General features: G+C 35.4%; 1 long non-coding RNA gene across 1 annotated transcript; it reads right to left on the bottom strand.

Annotated features, from left to right (window-relative positions):
- Positions 1 to 258: 258 nt before the first annotated feature.
- On the bottom strand, positions 259 to 10,898 carry LOC121394894. Its single transcript, XR_005962072.1, has 3 exons — positions 10,710 to 10,898; positions 2,538 to 2,602; positions 259 to 477 (listed from the first exon to the last, which is right to left on the bottom strand). It is a non-coding gene; the product is annotated as an uncharacterized LOC121394894 (long non-coding RNA).
- Positions 10,899 to 13,366: the final 2,468 nt, after the last annotated feature.

Below are 13,366 nucleotides of genomic sequence, written 5' to 3'. Positions count from 1 at the left end.
AAAATGTTCTTTCAAGCTCGGGAAGTCTCAGTATAGAAATACTGTACAGTTCAATAATGATTTCTTTGTAACACAACATGGTAAGATGCAAACAATATTTGAATACAAAACTGTAAAGTGAAATATTTTTTTAATCAGAATAATGTTTGCAAGACATAAATATTGTCTATCTAAAGTCTATCACAGAAATTATAATTCTGTAATTAAAAGGACGCTAAATACATTTGAATTTATTAATATATGAGCAATGAGCTTATTTCTAATAAATATTTTCTGTTTTGCTGCTTCTGTGCATTATATTTTTGTGAGTTGTTTGCTGAAATCCTATGGATATCTGAACAATCATACAGTATAAAATATGTATACATGCGCTGTATACACATTTACAGTATTCTGCCTTTCTCTTGCGTCTCCTTGTGGTTGAAAATGGATGATTGCAGTGTGTGTTGATGGAAATATCTGCCTTGCATACAGTTCCTGAAACAAACAAGCCATTGGTAAATACAGACTTTCACCATAAAATGTTTTATTCAGGCTCTCATCTATGACAGTAAACATTCAAGTATTACAATAAAATAATAATAGAATGAATAATAGAATGAAATAATGAGAAACATATTTGATGAAGTCATTGTTACATCATACAAGGATTTTTTAAGTTATAGGCGACAGATAAAGAAGGTGCATCCAACTTTATCACATCTGGTTTTTATTAGTTGCGGGTTCAGCCATATATATTCATTTTGCAAGCTTTGTAAAGTGATCCCTGGTTTGTGATTGAGTATCCTAATGCATCTATATTTCTTCAGAGTAAGCTTATGAATACAATGGCTTTAGAAGTCACACTAAATCCCTTAAATCTCCAAGATGTGATCACAAAAACTGGATATTCAAAGAACTATTTTATAGTCATCTGTATTGTGATTGTTTCCGTAATGTTTCAATTTACAGATGCAAGATCTATTTTACCTTGTTCTGACATATAACTTGCTAATATATCACCATGTTATATATCCAGTTTGTGCAGGATTTTGTGAATGGATGCTTATTTTACTTTTGATACAGAGGTACTTCTAGTGCAGCTTCTGTGGCTAAGGTAATATCACGCTCCATCATAAAATTATGTTTACAATTTTATATGGCAATTACAATGCTATCTGTGTATAAAGTGAATTAATTATGGGGATCCATTCAATGGGGGTGTGAGATGGTCCAATATGTCATGGTGTCACCCAACAACAATTGTCCAAACTGTTCCAAGAACTTGCATTATAATTAAAGGGATTCTGTCATGGGAAAAAACATTTTTTTCAAAATGAATCAGTTAATAGTGCTACTCCAGCAGAATTCCATTTCTCAAAAGAGCAAACAGATTTTTTTATATTCAATTTTGAAATTTGACATGGGGCTAGACATTTTGTCAATTTCCCAGCTGCCCCAAGTCATGTGACTTGTGCTCTGATAAACTTCAATCACTCTTTACTGCTGTACTGCAAGTTGGAGTGATATCACCCCTCCCTCCCCCCCCCAGCAGCCAAACAAAAGAATAATGGGAAGGTAACCAGATACCAGCTCCCTAACACAAGATAACAGCTGCCTGGAAGATCTAAGAACAACACTTTATAGTAAAACCCCATGTCCCACTGAGACACATTCAGTTACATTGAGAAGGAAAAACAGCAGCCTGCCAGAAAGCATTTCTCTCCTAAAGTGCAGGCACAAGTCACATGACCAGGGGCAGCTGGGAAATTGACAAAATGTCTAGCCCCATGTCAGATTTCAAAATTGAATATAAAAAAATCTGTTTGCTCTTTTGAGAAATGGATTTCAGTGCAGAATTCTGCTGGAGCAGCACTATTAACTGATTCATTTTGAAAAAAATGTTTTTTCCCATGACAGTATCCCTTTAAAGAAGGATTTCTAATACCTGGAGGTGACACAGGCTTGCATTTTTTCATAATAAACATTCTGCAGATATGTGCAGATATTTTGAGAGCCAGATCAGCTGTATGATGCAGCAAAAGGTCACAGGTCAGAGGGCCTTGAGGACAACTGATAAGAGGAAATATATCTGCCAAAGTGTTTCAGTTGTCATGCAGTTATATACAATATTTTAAATATGCCATCTAGTTTTTGTCCCTGCCACTCTTCTGTTTCTTAGAATGAAGAAATTGTAACAATACATTGGATTTAATTTATCTCAGCATGAAGAAAGTATCTCAGCTCAAGTCATAATGCATGATTTGCACTGTTGTGTTTTTTTGTTTCCAGAAAGTAAGTTAATGTGTCTGCATAACTATGTTAAAATATACTTTCCAACCAAGCGGAAAATGTTACTAACTTTATCAAATCAGTTACATTTTTCCAACACTACATTACAAATTAAATTCAGGAACACAACAAGCAGATACCATTGACCAGAGAGAGGGATAGAAGCTGAAACATTTTACTTTATACAGTTTTCATTAAAGCAAGAGCACCTGCTCCTACTTTGGAACATAGCAAACCTAGAAAAATACTGGCAAATGTGATATTACCGGTGGAGGTGGCAACATAATGTAATCATTTCCAGATGTATATGATTGAGGTGTATGTTTTCAGACTAAAGGAAATAAAAGAAAGAAAAAGTGTCATTGAATTTTTCCTACTGCACCCTCCATAGCATTTTAACATAAAATGAAGGATCTTTTCATAGTATATAGGCATTAAACAGGCACCAGTGTTCAGCTTAGTACAATGAGGTAACAAGTACCGGGCTGTCTGAATTATAGGGAAATGTCTGGTATTCTATTCCTTATAGTGTGGAAATCTCAGAAGAGCTAAAACTCATGCTGACTATGAAGCCTTGTGATTTTTCTATATTATTTGCCACACAATTTGTGACTATATTCTATATCTCTTTGCCTTTGAGTTCCAACCCTTAACATTGTTACCTGCAGATAAGCTCATTATTTATGATTTGAGAGAAAACAATTAGGGGGCTTAAAAATAAATTCTACTTCTGTCAAAATGTCTCAAAAACTTTTCAAACGATTTGTAGTTAAACTTTTCCGAACACCTTTGTTTGACATGATAAACCTCGAAGACTAATATTCAATAGACAGGAAGACCTTTATAACTTTGCTGGACTTTGCGAAATATAGAAATACAGTTTTAAGACTTCCCGCAAGATATGGTCTTTCATGATTTATAGAAACAATTGAATTTTGGGGTGTTTGATATCTTTTAGTGAGTGAACTGTGCACAGGTCCAATACCACGTGTTACATATAAATAAATGTCTCACTTAAAACATTTATTTGTGCAATTCATCCATAACAAAATTCACATTATTATATCCAAACATAGCATTTTAGCATAACACACCACAATACAGTGCCTCCCCCCAGTCTGCCTACCTTATGCCAGCCACTCCCTCCTGACGCATTTCGCGCTATTGGGCACTTCATCAGAGTAAGAAAAGAAACTCAGCAAGTAAAAGTTGAAATAACAAACTTTGTATGTATTTAAATATAAACATTATAGTTTTTCAGGCTCATTGAAAATTAATGGGACAGTGTGATTCTCTCAGGCATGCAAATTTTTTTGTGAATAAAAGGGAACCTTCAGTTTGAGTCTTAAATAAGCTAGGTTTAAAGGAAAAGGAATTCGGAAATTTTTATGCATTTTGTCTGCAGGTTTTTTTTGTGCTTGCTTTTTCTCAATATTGAAAATATTCATGTGCCTTCATAAATGTATGTCCCCCACAGTGCCCTGAATGCCAGAGAGGGGAATGCTGGGCCCAGCAGACTTTGCTGTTTTGCCTCCTGCATATGTTGGGAATAGTTCCTTGAAACCTCAGCTTGTTTATAATACTGTCTCACTCCAAAACCCAAAAAATGTAGACCATTCAAACATTACATCACACAAGGCACAGGATTTCATTGATTTAGGGTATTACTAAATCTTTAATTTTTTAAGCTTTTACATTTTTATATCTTCCTTCTACAGCAATTGAATTGGCTATGCACAAACATTTAGGGGCAAATTCATTAAGATTCGTAGTTGCACCAGCGTCCGCTTCGCCGCACTTCGCCAGGCGTATTTTCGCCAGCGATACGCAAATTCACTAAAATCTGAAGTTGCGCTCAGGGGAAGCGTAAGGTTGCGAAGTTGCACTAGCATTAATTCGCCAAGCAAAGCAAAGTTACGCTAGCGATGATTAATTTGCATACGGCGCCAAATTGAAGTTACAAAGGAGGAATATGTAGCAGCACTACACAAGCCTGGGAAAACTTCAAAACAGCAAATAAAATTTTTATTTTGCCCTACACATGTGCCCACTGTATAGTTAAGTTGCCATGAGTTAGGAAATGTAGGGGGGAAGGAGGGTAGCCCCAAAAAGTTTTTCGATCTTTTTCAGCCTATCACCCATAAAAAAAGAAAAAACACCAGCGTTTTTTGGGACTTAGAAATTTTTTTAACTTTTTTTGAAGCAATCCCTATCTACTCTGTTGCACCTCGCCTGGTCTGAGGTGGCGAAGGAAGTCTGGCGTGAAAGGTAGCGTTCAGAAAAATGCGTGTGTCAGTGAATTTGCGTCCATTGCGCAAATTCGCCAGGCGTAAGGGTGCGAAGTAACACTAGCGAATTTACGCCAGCGTCCGTTAGTGAATCGACGAATTAACGAAAATTCAATACGCTAGCGAATTAACGCTAGCGTTAGGCGCTTCGTCCTTTAGTGAATTTGCCCCTTAGATTGTAGCTTTGATGATCTTCAGCAGAGCCACTGTGGGGACTAACCAGGCTTGCCAAGTGGAAAATTATGACTTCAGTTTGGAAGAGGAGCAGAACCACACTAAGTTGTTGCCTCACTAAATATTCACTGTGCCAAACCATTGCCTGCATCATTTCAGGAGGATTAGCTCAGTGGGGGAAGATGCTAAGAATCTATCCTGCAAGACAAGGGCTTTTTTTAATAATGCCTCACATACATAGTTCTGCTGCCTTCTTTATTTCTGGCCCTGATGAGGAGGATCTAAAATAGCAGTTTCTTTTATTTAAAAATTAATGCAGAAACATAAGAGAAACATAATTTTGAATCATTTTCTATTGAAAGTAAAGTGCTTTATTCATCGGAAAAACTCTGCGAAAAATGTGCATGTTTCTTTAATTCTGTAAATAAGGATAAAATTAAGTTGCTTTAACCCTTGAATTAAAAAAATGGCTAATGCAAAACAAATCATTATTTTACAAACGTGAACCTAATTGAATCAACAACTTCAAAATATGTCAATGCATATTGCCTTCTGCTTTTAGTTGTAAAATGTGAATTTATCCAAAGGAACATATAAATGAAATGGATCCAGAAAACTGTTTAAGATGAAAGGAGAGATAAATATTCTACTGCTTTTAAAACTTAGCTTTTATTTCACTGATAAAAGTAATTTAGAAATCACACTAAATGGATGCATTTTCAGAAAGGTTTTCAAATTAAAGCAAAGAAATACTGTATATATATATATATATATATATATATATATATATATATATATATATATATATATATATATATATATATATATATATATATATATATATACATACAAGCAAATATGGTAGCACACTCCTGGGGGTTCTTCAATAAATAAAATGGTTCATTTTAACATATTGTAGTAATCAACGTTTCTTGATAAAGGCTCTGGACACGAGCCGAAACATTGATTACTGCAATATGTTAAAATAAACAATACAACCAACAAATATATATTTGTTAAAGCATCCGCACTCACAGGACTTAAGGTGAAAAAAGTCCTTTATTACAGGTGAAAAAACATTGAAAAAGGCTGGTGTTCCACATCAGTTTTTTCTCCTGCAATAAGACTTTTTTTCACCTTAAGTCCTGCGAGTGCGGATGCTTTAACAAATATACATACAATATATGGAACTGCACCCAGGCACAAATGACAGATTTTTGATGAGTAGTGCCGATATTCTCCATATATATATATATATATATATATATATATATATATATATATATATATATATATATATATATATATATATATATATATATATATATATATATATATATATATATATATATAGACAAATACAAGATTCCTCTGCACTCAACCCATTATCAATATATTTAAGACAGAGACATTTTGTGCATACTGCTACTGAAAAATGCCTTACCCTTTAAACAAAACAGGGATTGTTTGTCCATATATTGCAATATATTTAAGCTGGCCAACTACGTCAAAGTCATCCCATATCTGGCCAGTCCTATGCTCAATTTTCATTTGATTCATTAAGAATTCTATGGTTTCATTATACATTTTATAAAAGGGACGAATACGTTTTACCTGCAACTTACTAGCTGCTTTCAAAGTAAAACTCCCAAACTTGGCTGCCCTTTTATTAGACACCAGTGGGATCACCTGACTATAGTTGGAGGGGGTGGGAGCTACAACATGGAGCTGGTCACTGCTCCTGTAGAACTATAACAAACAAGGGAAAGTTGTGCTCACCACTAGTTTTTAAAATCATTAGGCGGGGGTGCAATGAGGCTGTGACCACAAAATACACATAGACAAATACAAGATTCCTCTGCACTCAACCCATTATCAATATATTTAAGACAGAGACATTTTGTGCATACTGCTACTGAATATGCAATATATGGACAAACAATCCCTGTTTTGTTTAAAGGGTAAGGCATTTTTCAGTAGCAGTATGCACAAAATGTCTCTGTCTTAAATATATTGATAATGGGTTGAGTGCAGAGGAATCTTGTATTTGTCTATATGTATTTTGTGGTCACAGCCTCATTGCACCCCCGCCTAATGATTTTAAAAACTAGTGGTGAGCACAACTTTCCCTTGTTTATATATATATAGAGTGGTGTGAAAAACTATTTGCCCCCTTCCTGATTTCTTATTCTTTTGCATGTTTGTCACACAAAATGTTTCTGATCATCAAACACATTTAACTATTAGTCAAAGATAACACAAGTAAACACAAAATGCAGTTTTTAAATGAGGGTTTTTATTATTTAGGGAGAAAAGAAATCCAAACCTGTGTGAAAAAGTAATTGCCCCCTGAACCTAATTACTGGTTGGGCCACCCTTAGCAGCAATAACTGCAATCAAGCGTTTGCGATAACTTGCAACGAGTCTTTTACAGCGCTCTGGAGGAATTTTGACTCACTCATCTTTGCAGAATTGTTGTAATTCAGCTTTATTTGAGGGTTTTCTAGCATGAACCGCCTTTTTAAGGTCATGCCACAACATCTCAATAGGATTCAGGTCAGGACTTTGACTAGGCCACTCCAAAGTCTTCATTTTGTTTTTCTTCAGCCATTCAGAGGTGGATTTGCTGGTGTGTTTTGGGTCATTGTCATGCTGCAGCACCCAAGATCGCTTCAGCTTGAGTTGACGAACAGATGGCCGGACATTCTCCTTCAGGATTTTTTGGTAGACAGTAGAATTCATGGTTCCATCTATCACAGCAAGTCTTCCAGGTCCTGAAGCAGCAAAACAACCCCAGACCATCACACTACCACCACCATATTTTACTGTTGGTATGATGTTCTTTTTCTGAAATGCTGTGTTACTTTTACGCCAGATGTAACGGGACGCGCACCTTCCAAAAAGTTCAACTTTTGTCTCGTCGGTCCACAAGGTATTTTCCCAAAAGTCTTGGCAATCATTGAGATGTTTTTTAGCAAAATTGAGACGAGCCTTAATGTTCTTTTTGCTTAAAAGTGGTTTGCGCCTTGGAAATCTGCCATGCAGGCCGTTTTTGCCCAGTCTCTTTCTTATGGTGGAGTCGTGAACACTGACCGTAATTGAGGCAAGTGAGGCCTGCAGTTCTTTAGATGTTGTCCTGGGGTCTTTTGTGGCCTCTCGGATGAGTTGTCTCTGCGCTCTTGGGGTAATTTTGGTCAGCCGGCCACTCCTGGGAAGGTTCACCACTGTTCCATGTTTTTGCCATTTGTGGATAATGGCTCTCACTGTGGTTCGCTGGAGTCCCAAAGCTTTAGAAATGGCTTTATAACCTTTGAAATTGAACTCAGGTGTGATAAACCACAGTTAAGTTATTTTTTAACAAGGGGGGCAATCACTTTTTCACACAGGCCCATGTAGATTTGGAGTTTTTTTTCTCCCTTAATAACGTAAACCTTCATTTAAAAACTGCATTTTGTGTTCAATTATGTTATCTTTGACTAATAGTTAACGTTTTTTGATGAGCAGAAACATTTAAGTGTGACAAACATGCAAAAGAATAAGAAATCAGGAAGGGGGCAAATAGTTTTTCACACCACTGTATATATATATATATATATATATATATATATATATATATATATATATATATATATATATATATATATATATATATATATATATATTAAGCATCTAATAATCTTAAGACCCATTACATGTGTAAGAAGAATACCTTTCTTCTCTGTCATCTGTAAATGGCATGTTCGCGAAGCGAAACTGCGCAAATTCGCCCATCACTAGTCATAATCCTCCCCAGCCATTAGCATTTAAAAGAGATAGATTACCAAGATATGAACACTGGTTCTGCTCGTTTAGTCCTCACCTGTTTATGTTATTATTTTCCCATTTCAGTACAACTATATATTGATTTTTGTTTTTTTATTTTACTGTTACATTTCTATTGACATTACCTTTTCAACTCGTATTGCTCTTATTATTTTTTATTATTATTATTATTATTACACTATTGTCAGGGCCTGCTCAGCTCCTGTCGGGTTGTAGACAGGACCAAAGAGGAAACTCAAATGCAGGCAATTAAATAATCCAAAAATGTGGTATCAGACTGGTTAACAGCAGTTTCAAACAGATTTCCAGGCAGAGGTTGGTTCAGACAGCAAACCACAATGTCAGGTTCAGGAAAAGGGGTCAAAAACCAGAACAACAGTGCCAGAAAGTAATTTAGAGTACACCTACGCAATTGCAAGCAAAGTTCTATATTCAGGTCCCTGGTATCTATTTATTTAGATTTTTTGCGCCAGACGTGATACACTGACGCCATGCTCTTGCATGCAGAAGGCACTGCAGCATGCTCGGTACCTATGGGCACAGTCATTTTTTATGCAGCACTGTCGGAGAGATGCACGCGTCGGGTGCTCCTTAGAGGTTTATTTGGTTCTAGTATGTACATTGTCCTGCCATAGACCAGACTTTGGGAAGTCAATGGCAGAAAATGGCAAAGAATGCTGGGAGTGGCCTAATTTCAATGATGTCTGGAGCATCTATAACTTTTATAGGGATTTCAGCATAACAAAATAATAGCTGTTTAAAAAATAATAACTGGATGGGGTCTGCTTAACATAATCGGCTCAAAAGTAAAAAAAAGTAAAAAACAAATCTAAACCATGTTTATCTATTAAAATGTTATTTCAGTATTATATGATAAACAGCAGCGTACCTCTCAGTGTGAAAAGACTTCTGTTCAAAATTAGATTCAAGGACACCCACTACACCTATATTATTTATTTTAAATTTAGGGTAGATTGATTAAATGTCAAGTAGTCAGTTTTATTCTGTCTTGATGAAATAATTACTTTTCTCCAATCTTTCAGTTTTTCTTGTGTCTTCTCGCTGCCAATTCTCTACTAAAAAATGTAGGAATTAAGATCTGCTGAAATCCATTCAAACCAATGGCCACATCATAATTTATTGAAATGAAAATATTTCTATCAATCCAATAATTCAAGAATTCAACAGGCATTGGGACTTTCACCCTTAAGAAGCTTCAAATAACAAATATTATATACCGTATATACTCGAGTATAAGCCGAGCTGAAAAACTCTACCTCGGCTTATACTCGGGTCAAGCGCAAAAACGGTCACCTGCGTCTATGAATAGTCGCCGGCGCCTAAGAATAGTCTCCAAGAATATTAGTCGGCGTCCAAGAATGGTCTCCGGCATCCAAAAACGAGACGCCTCCAATGGGAGCAGAAACCCTCAATTTTTTGATTGAAACTTACCAGAAGCTGCTGCATTTCTCACCCTAGGCTTATACTCGAGTCAGCTAAAGATTGGGTAGGAAATCCTGCTATTTTGCCGTCATGTTCCTCTTCTTAATTTTTGACAGTTGTCAAACAGATAAAATTATATTTTAATATTTTTCATTGTTTTAATATAATTATAATACCTATAATAATATGAAGTCTTATTGTGGTTGCAAGGGGCCGTTGCAATTGCAGCTGATGCTTCAAGACAGTGAAGACTTGTGCTCAGACTGTGACATGAATTGGACCAAATTGGGCTGAAAGTTTTCTGCTGAGGGAAGCCTGGAACTACTGCCTGGTCTGGAGGTGGCGGAAACTTCAGGGTTCCTCTGCATCAATAGGTGCAACTATGCTCGATTTGTAATGGTAGGCAGGGAGTACACTTTACAGAAGTACAAAGAGCATCCGACTACACAAGCACTTTTAAGGAATGGAATTTTACATGCAACTGTCTGCAGGGTAACTTGTGTGAACTCAACTACATTACCAGACGTAAATGATCCCTCCAAAGTTTTCATTGCCCATTTATAAGCATGTTTCTTCTGGAAATTTTAGGCTATAGAGGCCCTTTAATTTATTAGTGTTCATCTGATAATGTTGCTGAACATACTGCATTTTTTAAACTCTTCTGGACCATACAGGACTAGTACTATAGATTTTACTAAAGATATTACATACAGTAGATTGATGGAAATCTATGCATGAGCATGGTTCATTCTTCTGCTGTCCAATCGAATGCATTTATATTTTTGTTTTCCTGGAAAATTCAATGTCTGCAGCTTTATCTAAAAAAATTAAAAGAAATTCACAAACACATCATCAATCAACAGAAAGCAATGTGATCAATATAATAAACCCCCATGCACAATACCTTTAAACAAATACAGGTATGGGACCTGTTATCCAGAATGCTCGGGACCTGGGGTTTTCCGGATAATGTATCTTTACGTAATTTGGGTCTTCATGCCTTAAGTCTACTAGAAATACATTTAAACATTAAATAAACCCAATAGGCTGGTTTTGCTTCCAATAAGGATTAATTATATCTTAGTTGGGATCAAGTACAAGCTACTGTTTTATTATTACAGAGAAAAAGGAAATCATTTTTAAAGATTTGGATTATTTGGATAAAATGGAGTCCATGGGAGACAGCCATTCCGTAATTCGGAGCTTTCTGGATATTGGGTTGCCGGATATGGGATCCTATACCTGTACCAGCGTTAGATTCATTTGTATTTTTATTTCATTTGAATCTGAGTCACATCAGCTTAAATTTATTTTGCATTTAGCACATATAGATCATTTTTTTGTGAAAATGCTATGTATAATCATTTGGTTTTAGTGTTAGCATTTGTAAACTATTGTATTAAAATCTCATGGAGATCAAAGCAAGCTCTTAATTTACTGTGTGTGCACAGTTTGTTGTACTATGCACACTGACCAGTAGAGCCTATGCAATACATGGACTGCCATTGCCTCCTATTGGTTGTAAAATAATTTCTGAACTTATATTTAAAATAAAAATGCGACTTTATTACGTGAACATCAAGGCTCTGTATTTATTAGTATTTAATGTTATGAATTTACGTAAGTTATAAATTAGTTAATTCACAATTATACCTTTGTATGGAATATCTATCACAAAATTCCATTAAGGGGTATTTCAGCCAGAGAGCCTGAACATAAATTCTACAGCCAAAGTCATCAACCCCTATATATCTTACACGGTCCATTGGATGATGGTTAAAAAATAAAATGATGTCAAGAGGGCTATGACATGCTGAACTCGGAACTTAAATCACTTTTGCTCTCCTGCATCTGTTGTGTGGAATGAACATTACTGAAAGTGTTCACACAGTAAATAATTACTCAGATATGAATTCAGCCAATCACTTAAATAGTTCTGAATATTAATGTTAAAGTTTATTAGCATAGGGTGAATAGACTAGGACCAATAAAAACACTGAAGTAAACCACTGCTGCTGTCAACAAAAAGGGTTTTTAATAGCCTTTATAAAAAAATGTAGATAGATAGATCGATAGATAGGTAGATAGATAGATAGATATACAGACCCTAATATTAATTTTTGCATACATATGTTTTAAACTAATGTAAAATGGTCATATTGCATTGTTTTATTTCAATAATTCCTTTTTTGTCCTTAAAATAACCAAATGGTTTGTTAAAATATTGAGAATGTACATAATCATAGGTAATGAATGCTATTGTAATGTAATCTGTGAATTGCGTGTACAGCAAAAATATTTTTTACAAATACTAATACAATTTGTGTATTACTTATAAATTCTGTATATACTTTATAATTAATACCGACATTGGTTTAATTGCGTTCCTAATAAACCTGAACATTTTTAAATATTATCTTCTTTCATGCTTCCCAACTGGCTTTTAACATTTAACAATGATTAGGCTTCCTAAAAATGAAAAACAGCTTTTAAGGGCTGTGATGCATTTTTTAACATGATATTATGAGTTTTCTGCCGTCATATTTGCAATCTTTTTGTTTCATGTGTTTTCAAATTTCTCCCCTGCTTAATTTAGGGAGAAACTTCAAAGATGCAGCTGACATCTTTGAAGCATCATATGGAAAGTGAATGGTCCTTTTTACAAAGACCTGAATCTAGGATCTAACGAGGCTCAAAAAGCAAATGACCCTGCCACTGCTCTTTACACAAAAGGGGTCAGCTACCGTTTTGCATTTACCATACAGCTAACTTTGAAAATCTCCGATATGCTGCAGAATATTCTGTTTTAATGAGTTCAGTGATTGTTAGCCTGCTGTTTAGAATTTAACTCTGAATATTCTACATGAGGCATTTGAAAATGCATGTTGGCAGTTAGCATATCACACAGTGAATAAAGTTTATTGAACCATCCTGCTGATAAAAGGATTTAAGATTTGAATTCTAAACCATAGTGCATAGAACCGGCACATCTGTTGTTAAACAAGTGACGGAATGAGTTTTAGGCTCTGTATATTTGCTCCTGGAGAAAGGATAGCATTGCACTCTGTCTTGACATAAGTATCTACATGCCATTGACCTTTATTTTTCCATCTATAAAGGTTGAGGCCACACAGCATTGCTGCTGTTATAGCAAACTGTACTTAAACTTTGTGTCTGATCAACTTAAGTGTATTGGATTTGAAAACAGTTAGTCAATTGTTTCTTGTCCCTAGGTGGTGGTTTATGGTAATGTTTGCATCAATACTAACAAAAGCCATACTGCAGTACAAAGTACATCAAGGAAATGAAAGACAAGGCTGCCTGTTGTCAGCTCTGTCTACAATAAAGGGAGGATTTAGAGCTAGGGC

This window comes from Xenopus laevis, chromosome 6L (assembly GCF_017654675.1).
Source record: "Xenopus laevis strain J_2021 chromosome 6L, Xenopus_laevis_v10.1, whole genome shotgun sequence".
Classification (NCBI taxonomy): Eukaryota; Metazoa; Chordata; class Amphibia; order Anura; family Pipidae; genus Xenopus; species Xenopus laevis.
Note: the sequence above shows the minus strand (reverse complement) of the source record. Positions and strands in the feature narration are given on the sequence as shown.